The sequence below is a fragment of the Prionailurus bengalensis genome, chromosome D1 (assembly GCF_016509475.1).
Source record: "Prionailurus bengalensis isolate Pbe53 chromosome D1, Fcat_Pben_1.1_paternal_pri, whole genome shotgun sequence".
Classification (NCBI taxonomy): Eukaryota; Metazoa; Chordata; class Mammalia; order Carnivora; family Felidae; genus Prionailurus; species Prionailurus bengalensis.
The window spans coordinates 58,874,547-58,889,843 of record NC_057346.1 but is presented as its reverse complement, the minus strand read 5'-3'; the positions used below and the strand labels follow the sequence as shown (position 1 = coordinate 58,889,843).

At 37.6% G+C, this 15,297-nt stretch overlaps 1 protein-coding gene and 1 pseudogene across 2 annotated transcripts in view; one reads left to right on the top strand and one right to left on the bottom strand.

Moving 5' to 3' along the window:
* FCHSD2 (FCH and double SH3 domains 2) overlaps positions 1-15,297 on the bottom strand; it is a 285,200-nt gene that overhangs the window by 217,023 nt on the left and 52,880 nt on the right. The gene's annotated exons all lie outside the window — the stretch shown is intronic.
* Positions 7,486-8,240, top strand: LOC122483369 (annotated as a pseudogene).

Sequence of the window (15,297 nt, the reverse complement as noted above, 5' to 3'; positions counted from 1 at the left end):
AAAATAAATAAAATTTATAAGGAAACACACAAGGTCACAAACAGCCAATGCCATCCTGAGACAAAGTTGGAAGAATCATGTTCCCCAACTCCAAACTATTTTACAAAGCTCCAGTAATCAAAACAGTGCATTAAAAATTTAAAACAACAACAACAAGTGCAGTACTGGCATAAGAAAAAAGATACACAGAGCATGGAAGAGAATAGAGAACCCAGAAATAAACTCACACATACACAATCAAGTAATTTTTGACACTGATGCAAAGAGCACACCATGGGGAAATGACAGTCTTTTCGATGAATGGTGTTAGGAAAACTGAGTATCTATATGCAGAAGAATGAAAATGGATCCTTATCTTACACCATACACAAAAATCAACTCAAAATAAAGACATAAGTATAAGACCTGAAAATATAAAACTCCTAGAAGGAAAAACATAGGGGAAAAAGCTCCTTGACATTGGACTTGACAATGATTTTTTTTTGATATGACACCAAAAGCTCAGGCAACAAATGTAAAAATAAATAAGTGGGACTACATCAAACTAAAAAGCTTCTTCACAGTAAAGAAAACAATCAACAAAATGAAAAGGCAACCTATAGATTGGGAGAAAATATTTTAAAACCATGTATCTGATAAGGGATTAATATCCAAAATATACAAGGAACTTACACAACTCAATAGCAAAATAACAACCTGATTTTTTTTTAAAAATGAGTAAAGGACTTTTCTAGACATTTTCCATAAATAGCCAACAGGTGCATGAAAAGGTGTTTGATGTCACTAATCATCAGGGAAATGCAAATCAAAATCACAATGAGATTATTACCTCATGCCTCTTAAGATGGATATTATCAAAAAGATAAAAGAAAACAAGTGTTGGTAAAGATCCAAAGAAAAACAAACATTCATAAAGTATTGGTGGGGGTGTAAACTGGTATAGTCATTATATAAGATGATATACAGTTTCCTCAAAAACTTAAAACTTGGGGCACCTGAATGGCTCAGTTAGAAGAGTATGAGACTCTTGATTTCAGGGTGGTGAGTTCCAGTCCCACACTGGTGGAGAGATTACTAAAGAAATAAATAACTTAAAAAAAAAAAAAGACCTAAAACTAAATGACCATATAATCCAGCAATCCAAGGAAATGAAATCAGTACCTTGAAGAGGTATCTACAGAAGCACGTTCACTGAAGCATTACTCACAATCACCAAGACAGGGAAACAACTAAGGATCCACTGACAGATGAATGGATAAAGAAATTGTGTTATATGTATACATCCGACCACTGAACAACATGGGTTTGAACCTCTGTGTGGAATTTTTACTATAAATGGAGTAAACCTATTTTACTTACAATTTTCTTTTTTTAAAACTTTTTTAATGTCTTTATTTGTTTTTGAGGGAGAGAGAGAGACAGAGTGCGAGCCAGGGGGGGGGCAGAGAGAAAGGAAGACACAGAATCCAAAGCAGGCTCCAGGCTCTGAGCTGTCAGCACAGAGCCCGACACAGGGCTCGAACTCATGAACCACAAGATCATGATGTGAGCCAAAGTTGGACGCCCAACGGACTGAGCCACCAAGGCGCCCCACTTACAATTTTAATAACATTTTACACATAATGGGTGTTAAACGACTATGTTATCAATAAGGCTACCAGTCAACAGTATTTATTAGTGGTTAAGTTTGGGGAGTCAAAAGTTACATGAAGATTTTTGACCGTGCAGGGGTAAGAGCTTACAATGTTCCAGGGTTAACTGTCTGTAATATATAGCAGGCATCCTTAAAAAAAGAAGGAGATCCTGCTATTTGGCAACAACATGGACAAACCTAGAGGACGTTACGCTAAGGAAAATAAACCAGATGCACAAAGAAAATTATATGATCTGACTTTTATGTCATCAAATACATGCACAGAGAGGAGAACTGTGGTTACAGGGGTAAGGAGGTGCAAGAAATGGACAGGTGTTGGTCAAAGGATACAAAGTTGCAGTTGATCAGAATGAGTAAGTATAAAGATCTAACACAGAGCACCAAGACTCTAGTTAATAACACTGTACTGTATACTGGAAGGTTGCTAAAAAGAATGTAAGTATCAGGTGCTCTGCCCACAAAAAAAAGAAAAAGAAAAAAGAGAAAGTAACTATTTGAGGAGACAGCTATGTTAGTTTCACGATAGTAATCATTTCATGATGTATATGTATATCAAAGCATCATGTTTCACACCTTAATATAGTTTCATTTTTTAAAATTAAGTAGATAAACCTCATAACAGAAAAGGATAGATTACATTATAATATTTCTTTTCTCTTTTAAATTAATATCTAGGGTCCTCTTCTAAGATTAAAAACTTGTAGGGGAGGCTACAGAAAACATTCTGTCAGTGAACAGCAAGCTACCAACACTGCACTTCATTGGTATGTAAACTATACATATAAATGTCAGATATTACCATCCCTAAAAATGAGGCAGGCTCACCCTTCCCCACTCCAGTTTTATCTTCTACTAGGTTTGGCTTGCTGAAAGTCAACCAGTATTTCTCCTCTTCATTCCAATGTAAGAAGAGAAGCAAAACTAGCTTTTAGTCTATGAAAATTCAAGTTTTATGAATCCCAGTACGAAATGAAGTCCTGAGAAACTAATTACAAATTTTATTAAAATTTTCCTCCGTGGTTTTTTTTTTTTTTTTTTTTTTTTTTACTGCCAACACTCAAATTTCTGGAAATCTGAGCACTGATTCTCTTTCCAAGACAGTGAAAACCTACAGTTAAAGAAATGATGTCAGGTTTACCATACCCTCAAGTAATCCTTGATTAACGTAAGAAATCTTTTGGGATGCCTGGGTGGCTCAGTCAGTTAAGCATCCAACTTCAGCTCAGGTCATGATCTCACAGTTCATGAGTTCGAGCCCCGTGTCAGGCTCTCTGCTGACAGCTGAGAGCCCGGAGCCTGCTTCAGATTCAGTGTTTCCTCCTCTCTCTGTCCCTCCCATGCTTATGCTCTGTCTCTCTCTGTCTCTCAATAATAAATAAACATTTAAAAAAAATTTTTTTTAAGACTATCTAACACTATCTAAGAAAGGGGGCACCTGGGTGGCTCAGTCAGTTTAGCATCCAACTTCGGCTCAGGTCAGGATCTCACAGTTTGTGGTTTCAGGCTCCGTATTGGGCTCTCTGCTGTCAGCATGGAGCCCGCTGTGGATCTTCTGTCCCCTTCTCTCTCTGTCCCTCCCCCATGCACCTGTGCATGCTCTCTCAAAAATAAATAAACATTTTAAAAAAGACTAAGAAAGACTTTGAGTTAAGATCATATAATAAATTCATGTTTTCATGTATTATCTACCCATCCCACTCAAAACCTACAAATCAAATAAAAAATACATTAATTTAAAAAAGAAAACAAACAAGACAAAAATAGACATTAAATGAAGTAACTATCTCCCTAGATCAAAAACACAAATTTGTAATCAGAGTTAAAGTCAGAAACACACTAGACTCTTGGTTAAAAAGAAGGCAACAGGCAGAGGACTCTGGGAAGATGGTGGAGTAGGAAGCCCCAGGAATCTGTCTCCCCACCTAGAGGATGACTATTGCAGCAGAATCTGTCTGCTGTAACTATTTTAGAACTCTGGAGAGGCTGAAGGCTTGTAACTTCCAGGGGAAGATTTGGAAGAGTAAATTCTGGCTAATTTCAGTCAATTTCAGCTCTTAGCAGATTAGCAGCTATTCATCCTCCAGACACATGGCAAACAGCTGTGTACATGTTCCTGGAGAAGCTCGCACAGAGCTTGTGGAAACCAAGGCAGGCAAAAAGGACCCTCGCCTCCAAATATTGGAAATCTGTTAGATTGCTAACTGCTGCTTCTGATCACAGAGGTAGAGACAAAGAGGAAGGCAGCCATTTTGTTGTACCTCTCCCAAGTGTTGCAAGCCCCTCTAAATGATTTACAGGAAATTTAAGGAAGTAGCACCCTTTTCCTCACCTTCATTTTTTTTTTTTTTTGGCTTTTTTCCCTTTCAGAAGCTAGACTTTAACGACTAGAACATTCAAATGAATGACTAGATCATGACTAGAATATGCATATGCAGGAAAATTAGAAAGTGACCATGTATGGACAGGGAAAGCCTCAGGAAAAAAACTTGGTAAGACCTTAAGTTTACCCCTCAGGCCGATTCTCAGCACCAAGAGAGCCTACGACAATCAAAAAAACAAAAACTAAACCTTGAGTAAGGGGGAGAGGTCCAGAGTTTCATTATTAGACTAAAATGTCTCATGTTCAACAAAAAAATCACAGGGCATACAAAGAAAGTAAGGCTTGTTCATAGAAAAAAATTAAATCAACAGAAGCTATTCCCAAAAAAAGAACTTATAGTGTATAAACTAGACTAAGTCTTTAAAACAAGGGACTTACAAATGCTCAAAGAACTAAAGTATGGAAAAAGTAAAACAATGTGTGAACAAAATGGAAATATCAATAAAGAAATAAAAAACCTAAAAAGAAACCAAAAACAAATTCTGGAGCTGAAAAGTATACAACTGAAATGAAAATTTCACTAGAGGGATTCAATGGCAAATTTGGGCAGGCAGAAGAAACATCAGTGAACTCAAAAATAGGACAATAGAAATTATCAAGTCTGAGGAAGAGAAAGATTGGGGAAAAAAGTAAATAAAGCCTATGGAACCTGTGTGACACCATCAAGCAGACTAATATATGCATCATGTGAGTCCCAGAAGGAGAAGAGAGAATGGGACAGAGATTTGAAGAAATAATGCCTGAAAACCTCCCAAATTTGATGAATGACATATAAATATCCAAGAAGTTCAATGAATTCCAAGTAGGATACGTCTCAAAGAGACCCACACTGAGACATATTATAATTAAACTGTCAAAAAACAAAGAGAGAAATTCCTGTAGGGGCACTTGGGTGGCTCAGTTGGTTGAGCATCTGACTCTTGATTTCGGCTCAAGTCATGATCCCAGGGTCATGGGATCAAGCTCTGCATCAGGCTCTGGGCTGAGTGTGGAGCCTGCTTGAGAATCTCTCTCTCTACCTCTGCCCTTCTCCCTGACTCCTGCTCTCTAAAATAAAAAATAATAATAATAGTTTAAAAATGAATGAATGAATGAATGAATGAATAAATGAATGAAAAAGAAAGAATGCTAAGAGACTTCTCATCAAAAACTTTGAAGGCCAGAAGACAGTGGTTCTATATATTCAAAGTGCTAAAAGAAAAAACCTGTCAACTAAGAATTCTGTATCTGGCAAAACTGTCCCTCAAAATGAGGGAGAAATTAAAGACATTCTCAAGTAAACAAAAGCTCAGACAGTTTGTGAGCACTAGACCTGCCTTGCAGGAAATGCACAAGGGAGTCCTGCAGGGTGGAAGGAAGGGACACCAGATAGTAGCTTGAAGCTGTATGAAGAAATAAAGATCTCACTAAAGGTATATATATGGACAATTACAAAATACAGTATTATTGTAACAATGATTTGTAACTATACTTTGTTTTGTATATGATTTACATGACTGATACATTTAAAGAAAAAAATTATCAGCATAAAAGCAAGTATTAGTGTAACTTTGATTTGTAACTCAAATCCTGTTTTCTACATAATTTAAGAAACTAAATACATTTTGAAAATTACTTGTTTATATTTTGGGGCATACAATGTATTAAAATGTCATTATGGGATATTAGCAAGTGAAAAGGGTGGGAATGGTGCCTTAAAAGAGCAGCTTTTCTATTACTGAAGTTAAGCTGGTATAAATTCAAGTAGGAGTGTCATAACTTTAGGATGCTAAATGTAATTCCCTTGCTAATTACAAACACAATAGCTATAGAATATACATAAAAGGAAATGAGAAAGTAATTTAAACATTTCACTACAAAAAAAATGAAATAAACACAAAAGATAGTAATTCAGAAAATAAGGAATGAAAAAGCTATAAGGCACACAGTAAACAAAGAGCACAATGACATAATTAAGTCCTTATCAGTAATTACTTTAATAAATGGATTAAACACTCCAATAAAAAAACAGATTGGCATGGGTAAAAATACATGATCCAACTATATGCTGTCTACACAAGACTCACTTGAAATCCAAAGACATAAACAGGTTGAAGTAAAGTAAAAAGAAGATATTGCATGCATATAGCAACCAAAAGAGAGCTACACTAATATCAGACAAAATACATTATAAGTCAAGAAAGGTCATGAGGCATGCCTGGGTGGCTCGGTTGGCTAAGCGTCCAATTCAATTTCTGCTCTGGTCATAATCTCACAGTTCATGGTTTCCAGCCCTGCACTGAGCTCTGTGCTGACAGTGCGGAGTCTGCTTGGGACTCTCTCTCTGTCTCTCTCTGCCCCCCACCCCTCCTCTATCTCAAAAATAAATAAACTCAAAAATAAATAAATAAATAAAGGTCACAAGACAAAGAGAACATCATACATTAATAAAAGTTTCAATACAATGAGAATACTTATTAATTATAAATGTTCATGTACCTAGTGAAAGATCATCAAAATATATGAAGCAATAACTGATAGAACTAAAAGGAGAATTAGATACTTCAAATTAATAAAGACTTCAAAATCTCACTCACAAAAATAAACAGAACAACCAGATAGAATGTTAGGAAATAGAGAAAACTTAAACAACAACAAAATTAACTAGACCTAACAAATATAAACAGAACACTGTACCCAATAACAACAGAACACACATTATTCCCAAGCACACATGGGACACTTTCCAAGAAAAACCATACATTAGAGGCCACCACAAATTGAAGTCTCAATAGGTTTTAAAAGATAGATATACAAAGTATCTTCCTTGTCAACAATGGGAAAAGGTTAGAAATCAATAAAAAAAAGAAAACTGAAAAATTCACAAAATTGTGTAAATGAAACATGCACTTTTTGAGAGAGAGAGAAAGAGCAAGCAGGGGACAGGGCAAAGAGAGAGGGAGAGAGAATCTTAAACAGGCTCCATGCCCAGGATGGAGCTCCATACAGGGCTCAATCTTACAACTGTGAGATCATCATCTGGGCCGAAATCAAGAGTCAGATGCTTAACCGACTGAGCCACCCTGGCACCCGAAATAACACATTTTTAAACAACCACTAGCTCAAAGAAGAATCATAAGGCAAACTAGAAACTATCTAGAGAATAATGAAAATGAAAAACACAACATACTAAAAATTACAGGACACAGCAAAAGCGGTGCCAAAGGGAAAATGTTTTTTAATTTGTTTTTAATGTTTGTTTATTTTTAAGAGAGAGAGAGACAGACAGACTGACAGAGCACAAGCAGGGGAGGGGCAGAGAGAGAGGGAGACACAGAATTGAGAGCAGGCTCCAGGCTCTGTGCTGTTAGCACAGAGCCTGATGCAGGGCTCGAACCCATGAGCCCTCAAGCTGTGAGATCATGACCTGAACCAAAGCTGCCTGCTTAACCAACTGAGCCACCCAGCCACCCCTATAGCTATAAATGCACATATTAAAATACAAGAAAGATCTCAGATCAACAACCTAACTTTAAAACATAAGGAACAGAGACTCCGCATGCACTTTGGTCATGGAGCAGCCTTGGGGGGTCTCCTCTGCAAAAGGGCTCCGTGGCCTAGCGTCCCTGTCCCTGCCACCCGTTATTGCACAACGAGGCCTGCAAGGGGTCACCTTGCAACAGGCCCACAAGCGACAGCATGGCAGTCATCTCCTCCAGCGGCTCACTCGTGGCCACCCACGACTATTACTGGCGTCTCCCCAAGGCCAACCGAGGTCACTGGTGGGCAAGCTTCTTTTTCAGGAAGTCCACTCTCCCATTCATGGATACATACAGTGTTGGAGTCCCCAGAGCGTTGGGAATCTCCCCAGGACTTCTGCAGCTTGATCACCTGAGACCTGGCTTGGAAGCCATGAGGAAGCAGCCTGGTGGCCAGCCTGTCAAAGCCAACACTGGGCCCCAGTCCTGAGGGGCCCCTGTCAGGTTTCAGGAGGCTCTAGGCTCATCAGAGCCCCTCCCTTCCCTCTTTTCCCTCCCCTCCCCTCCTAGACTAGCTGGGCTGTGGCAGAAGTACTTGGGTTCTTTTACACCAAAATAACAAAACACCAAAAAGGAAGTTGAGAGAATGCCACTTTTTACTACCCAAGCCACAGGCAAGCCTTCCCAACACCCTGTAACCATGTGCCTTGCACCAAGTGGAAAATAAACCAAGCAGCCAGTAGCCCTGGTGGGCGGGGGGGAATATAAGGAACAGAAAAAAAAGAACAAACTAAACCCAAAGCTAGCAGAGGGAAGAAAATAATAAAGATTAGAGCAGACAGGGCACCTGGGTGGCTCAGTCGGTTAACATCCAACTTCAACTCAGGTCATGATCTCACAGCTCAAAGGCTTATAAGTTTGAGCCCCACAGTCAGGCTCTGTGCTGACAGCTCAGAACCTGGAGCCTGCTTTGGATTCTGTGTCTCCCTCTCTCTGCTCCTCCCCCCCCCCCCCCCCCCCCCCCCCCCCGCTCAGGCTCCTATCTCTGTCTGTCTGTCTGTCTCTCTCAAAAATAAACATTAAGAAATTTAAAAACAAATAAATAAAAGGAAGAATCAACATAAACACAGAAAATAATCCTCAATCTTCTCTCCAGATAGTTATCCTCATCGTTCTACGGGAAGAGACTGGTAGAACAAAAAGCTCCAAGTATATAGTCCACCATTTCAAACAATTTTGCCAATCTTCTGTAACAGCAATGGCCAGAAAGCTAACTGCACAAGGCTAAATTAAGTTACATTTTAAATTTCTATGCTGATGAAATTTACCAAAAAAGAATCCCACCACATACACATAACACTAACTTCTTGGGTAGTAGGCCCAACTCTTCATAAACTTCTTTCTCAAAAGAATAAAAATAGCAAAAACTTTAGGCGCAACAGTGTGTCACCACAGGCTATTTGACAGGGTGTCCATATTTGTTCTGTTTGTCCTCAGGCAGGGAACCGCCCTTAAAGTCCACAATCTTTTCCTGCTCCTTCTCTCTAGCCACAGTAACCTTTTGTATCCTTCTTTCACTAGCAGCATTCTGCCAAAGACTACAGGAAATAAATTAATACACAGAACTTGCCTGTAGCAAGTTTGAATACTGCAAATGATTTTACCAACACCTCAAGTGGTAAGTTAAATGCAGTCAAAAGCCAGACTTGATTTTACCCTAATATTTAAGGTTGTTTAGTGACTCTTACATGGCTTCTGTGTTTTCAGAGATTCATTTCTTCTGTTTGGATAAATAGATATGCAACACATCTGTTATTTCTGGAGAGTTACAAAGTGAATTTCACAAACCAGGCTTAAAAATAAAGCATTAATACTCTTGTAGGAAACTGAAAGTACCAAGAAACTTGAAAAAGTTTATTGCTCAAATCCCTTTAGGTGTAGGTAAGGTTATGCAATATGATTGTCTTTTCTTCTTCTAACATCCCCCTAAAAATGTATTACAGGTTTACTGTGCATATGTTTAAGGTACGTTTTTCAAATTGCTGTCATATGATCAATCCATCTGAATTATTTTTCTTTATAATATTTCTCTATTGGGGTGGCTTATCTGTAATGCTCTCTGTATTTCACAAATAATATTCAACCCTTTTGGCCAATCAATCCTTTGCACAGAGGATGACAATATTATGCAACTAGTAATATAATTCTATAGAGATCATTCTTTTACAATTGGTTATAATGCCATATCAGTGCCTTTGAAGGAAAAGAAATTAATATATTTAATTGGAAGACAACACACCGATAGAACGTAAGCTCTCTAAGCTTTAGGACTTTTTTGGGTAGTGTCACAGTACCTAGAAGAGTGTTTGATAAATATTTCTCAACACGTGGAAACTGGTATATCTTTTAAAAACCTTCTAATTTAAAAATAGTACTTTATAAAAAAATTAAATGTGGTGAATCCTTCTAGTACATAGATTCTCTTAATATCTAACTAAAGAAATAACAACATTCACAAGATTGAGCTCCTGACAGAGGCAAACCACCAGACTAAAATATTAAAAAGGAACCAAAACACGACCACCATACTTTTAAAGGCTGTTTTAACATTGAAACTGATAGAGGAGATTCAAAGTGCTCAAATAAGGGTACCTGTGTGGCTCAGTCGATTAAGCTCTTGATTTCAGCTCAGGTCATGATCTCACGCTAAGATGGAGATAGTGGCATGGGGCTCTGTGCTGGTCGAGGAGCCTACTTAAGATTCTCTCTCTCCTTCTACCCCTCCCCTGCTTGCATTCTCTCATATGCACATGTGTGCTCTCTCTTAAAAATAAAAAAAATTAAAGGGGCACCTGGGTGGCTCAGTCAGTTAAGAGCCAATCTCAGCTCAGGTCATGCTCTCACAGTTCCTGACTTCAAGCTCCTGTACCGGGCTCTGTGCTGACAGCTGGAAGCCTGGAGCCTGCTTTGGATCCTGTGTCTCCCTCTCTCTCTGTCCCTCCCCTGCTTGCACTCTGTCTCTCTCTCTCTCTCTCTCAAAAATAAAATAAACACTAAAATTTTTTAAAAAATAAATTAAATTAAAAAATTAAAATAAATACATAAATAAAATAAAAGTGCTTATATAAATTGAAATTCCATTTCTTTTTGTGGTAGTCTTGACCATTTCTTTTTGTGGTAGGTCATGTACCAACAACAAATAATAGAAAAACTATGGAATTTTCTGAAAAGGAAGGCTGTAACAGTGTCATTACCAAAGTTATCATTAGACAATTGGTAACAAAGATGTTTTACATACTTTCAATTTAACAAGTACCAGACTCTCTAAAGGAAATTCCCACAATAAGGGCAAATTATAATTTTCAGTTGATTTTTAAATTTTGTTTTTTAATTTTATTTTAGATGTTTATTTATTTTTGAGAGAGAGAGAGCATGCGCACATGTGATCAAGGGAGAGGGATAGAGGAAAAGGGAGAGAGAGGATCTTAAGCAGGCTCCTCGACCAGCAGAGCCAGACGTGGAGCAGAGCTCAATACCACGACCCTGGGATCATGACCCAAGCCAAATCAAGAGTCGGATTAACTCAACTGACTGAGGCACCCCTCAGTTGATTTTTAAATGCATCTACATGGGGCGCCTGGGTGGCGCAGTCGGTTAAGCGTCCGATTTCAGCCAGGTCACGATCTCGCGGTCTGTGAGTTCGAGCCCCGCGTCGGGCTCTGGGCTGATGGCTCAGAGCCTGGAGCCTGTTTCTGATTCTGTGTCTCCCTCTCTCTCTGCCCCTCGCCCGTTCATGCTCTGTCTCTCTCTGTCCCAAAAATAAATAAACGTTAAAAAAAAATGATAAAAAAAATAATAAATGCATCTACATGTAATGGTTAAGAACATATATTGGCTTTTATATTAGTGCTTAATCTGAAATGTAAAAGTTAAAATTAAATTCTCAAATGTTTGATTTTTCTCCAATTATGCCTTGCCAAAACTTTAACATAACAAAACTTCATTTCTTAGAGCACCAGAAATATGTAATATAGCAAAACAAAACAAAACAAAACAAAACAAAACAAAAAACAAAAAACATAGCTTGAGACAATTTTGAAAATAAAAGATAGGGGTGCCTGGGTGGCGCAGTCGGTTAAGCGTCCGACTTCAGCCAGGTCACGATCTCGCGGTCCGTGAGTTCGAGCCCCGCGTCGGGCTCTGGGCTGATGGCTCAGAGCCTGGAGCCTGTTTCCGATTCTGTGTCTCCCTCTCTCTCTGACCCTCCCCCGTTCATGCTCTGTCTCTCTCTGTCCCAAAAATAAATAAACGTTGAAAAAAAAGAAAATAAAAGACAAAAACCTATCATCGTTATTATAGATTCAATCAGGCTTGAAAAATGGTAGTATTAGTGATGTTGCATTCTAATCTATCCAAGTCACTAAGAGAAACTATAAAATCTTATTAGGCCCAACATCACCTACATAGTATTTCTGCTCATATTTAATGTAAAGCTAATCATGAAGGAAAGAAACAAAAAATCCCAAATATAAAAAATTCCAAATACAAAAAAGCATTTTATAATACAAATGACCAGACTTATCAAAGAGTTAATGTTATGAAAAACAAAAAAAGTGGAGGAAATATTCTAAATAAAATCAAGAAACATTATCTACCAAATGCAATGTGCAAACCTTAATTGGATCTTGGGAAAACTGCTTTTGACATTTCGAGAATAAATGAGGAAATCTGCATATAAACTACATATTTGATATTACAGAATTATTATTCATTATCTTTGATGTGATGATGACATTATATTTTGAAAAATGGTCTTGTTCTCAGAAGATGCAAAGTGAAATATGTAGAAGAGAAGGATGATGACTGAAACTTACTCTCAATCCAGCTTAGGAAAAAAATGTGTACTGACATTAATATAGCAAAATGTTAGTAACTAGGTTAATACAGAGGCAATTAGAGATGCCTGGGTGGCTCAGTCAGTTAAAGGTCTGGCTCTTAGTTTCAACTCAGGTCATGATCTCATGGTTTTGTGAGTTCAACCCCTGCATCAGGCTCTGTGCTGACAGTGTGGAGCCTGCTTGAGATTCTTGGTCTCCTTCTCCCACTGTTCCTCCCCCACTCATGCTGTCTCTGTCTCTTTCAAAATAAATAAATAAACTTAAAAATATTGAGAGGCAATTAACATTATTCTTCAGTATATAATTCTTTCAACATTTCTGTAGATTTGCAGTTTCTCCAAACAAAAGATTAAAGGAAAATATCTTCATGATATTTCTATTCAATTTAGTAAAAAAATTCCAAAATCTAAAATCAGTTAACACAATGGAAATTTTTGTAACTCTCTTATGGCTTAAAGTAGTAACTGTTAACTGATTCTTGTTAGAAATACATTTTAGATAACTTGGGTTATAAAGCAAATTTCAATAAAGTCAACCCTACCGCATGGATTTATATTATAAAATCTGAATTATTGTTGTATTTTTAAAGACTTTAAAAAAATTTTTAAGACTTCAAGAGATAGTTGTTTAAAAATTCTGGCATAATAAAATAGTTAAGTAGTTGTTTTAATGAAACAGTAGATGTTCTCATAGTGGGAGAATGTTTACAATGCTTCCCAAAGGCAAGAAGATCCTTCCATTACTTTATCTCATACTATTTCCCAGAGACGTAGGACTTGGGATATCTAATACTACATGTGCAAAGGCCCACAAATTTAATTCATCACCCTCTTTATACTAGGGAAATCCATTATTTAACAAAGCTAGGTTACAACAATTTACAGAGATTAGGAAAACTATCTAAGACAGTAAAACAATAAAGACCATCTTATACAGGTACACATAGACTGAGAAGCAGTTTCATACTCATTAGCATATCTGTGTAGCCTGAAAAGAATGGAAGGGAGAATGGTCATCATTTTCCTTTCAAAAATGAAGGAAGAAAAAAAAGTCAGGGAAGTAATTTTCCCAGTTCATTAATTTGATTTATTTCAGATACAAAATTTCTTCCTTTGAATTAGTTTCCCATTTCTTGTCCATAAATTGAAAAATATGTAGCCAGTGGCTATAGCAATACATACAAATAAAGTATTTAGATATCTACTCCCATACAGCCCCCCCAAAATCAAGACAAAAGCCCAATATGAATATTATATATATATATATAGTTATGAATATTTTATTTTGCAACATATTCCTCAGGTGATAAAAGAAAAAAGCCAGTAGGAGCATCCTTTCTTAATGTCCCCCCACCATTTCAACTTTTCTTCAAACAATGAAATCTCTACATAGCCTGAATAAAAAAGGAAGACAACTAATCAATTCTATTAAGATACATATTTTTTAGGGGCACCTGAGTGGTTCAGATGGTTAAGCATCCAACTTCAGCTCAGGTCATGATCTCGCAGTTTGTGGGTTTGAGCCCTGCGTCAAGTTCTATCCTGACAGCTCAGAGCCTGGAGCCCACTTCAGATTCTGTGTCTCCCTCTCTCTTCCCTCCCTTGCTTGTGCTCGGTCTCTCTCTCTCTCTCTCAAAAACGAATTAACATTAAAAAAAATTTTTTTAAGATACGTATTTTTTTAGGGGCGCCTGGGTGGCTCAGTTGGTTAAGCATCCGACTTCGGCTCAGGTCATGATGTCGTGGTTTATGAGTTTCAGCCCCGCATCAGGCTCTGTGTGCTGATAGCTCAGAGCCTGGAGGCTGCTTTGGATTCTGTGTCTCCTTCTCTCTTTGCCCCTCTTCTGCTCGCACTCTGTCTCTCTCTCTCAAAAACTAAAAAAACATTTAAAAAAATTTTTAAATAAAAAAAGATACATATTTTTTTAAGCATTTTAAGACCTCTGAAATCAGGGCATATCTAACCATTGACAACATGTCACAACTGCAGTCAGCATACATGAGCGAGCACAGGGGAAGAACAGAGAGACAAAGAGAGAAAGAATCCCAAGCACTTGGGGCTTGAACCCAAGAACCCCAAGATCATGACCTGAGCCAAAATCTAGAGTCAGATGCCCCCAAAAGCAAAGTTTTAAATCAACTACAGCTCTCATTCACAACTGGTAGAAGTGTAAATAACAATAATCACTTTAGAAAAGCATTTCAAAAAATCTTCCAAAGTTAAATACATATGACACAGCAAATCCACTCATTAGTTATATACCCAATAGACTACATTCAGTCACCAAAAGACACATACAAGAATGTTCACAGTTCACAGTGGCAAAATGATCACAGCCATGATAATGGCTATAATCAGAAAGATGGGTGCATGGGTGGCTCAGTCATTTAAGCATCGGACACTTGATTTCAGCTCAGGTCATGATCTCACAGTTTGCAAGATTGAGCCCCAAGATAAGCTCTGCACTGATGGTATGGAGCCTGCTTGGGGTTCTCTCTCTCCCTCTTTCTGCTCCTCCCCTTCTCATTATCTCTCTTTCTCTCTCTCTCTCTCAAAATAAACAAACTTTAAAAAGAAAGACAATGAGAAGTATTGGCAAGAACATGGATGAATTAGAACCTTCATACACTGCTGATGGTAGTGCAAATTATACAGCCAATATAGAAAACAGTTTGGCTATTTCTTTAAAAAGTTAAAAAAAAGCTTACCAAAATGACCTGGCAATTCCAGTTCTAGGTACACACTCAAGAATATGAAAACATAGGTCCAATTAAAGATTACTATGTGAATGTCTATAGCAGCATTATACATAATAGCCCAAACTAGAAACAATCCGAGTACCTACCAATTAGTGAATGGATAAACAAATGTACTGTGTGTGTGTGTGTGTGTGTGTGTGTGTGTGTG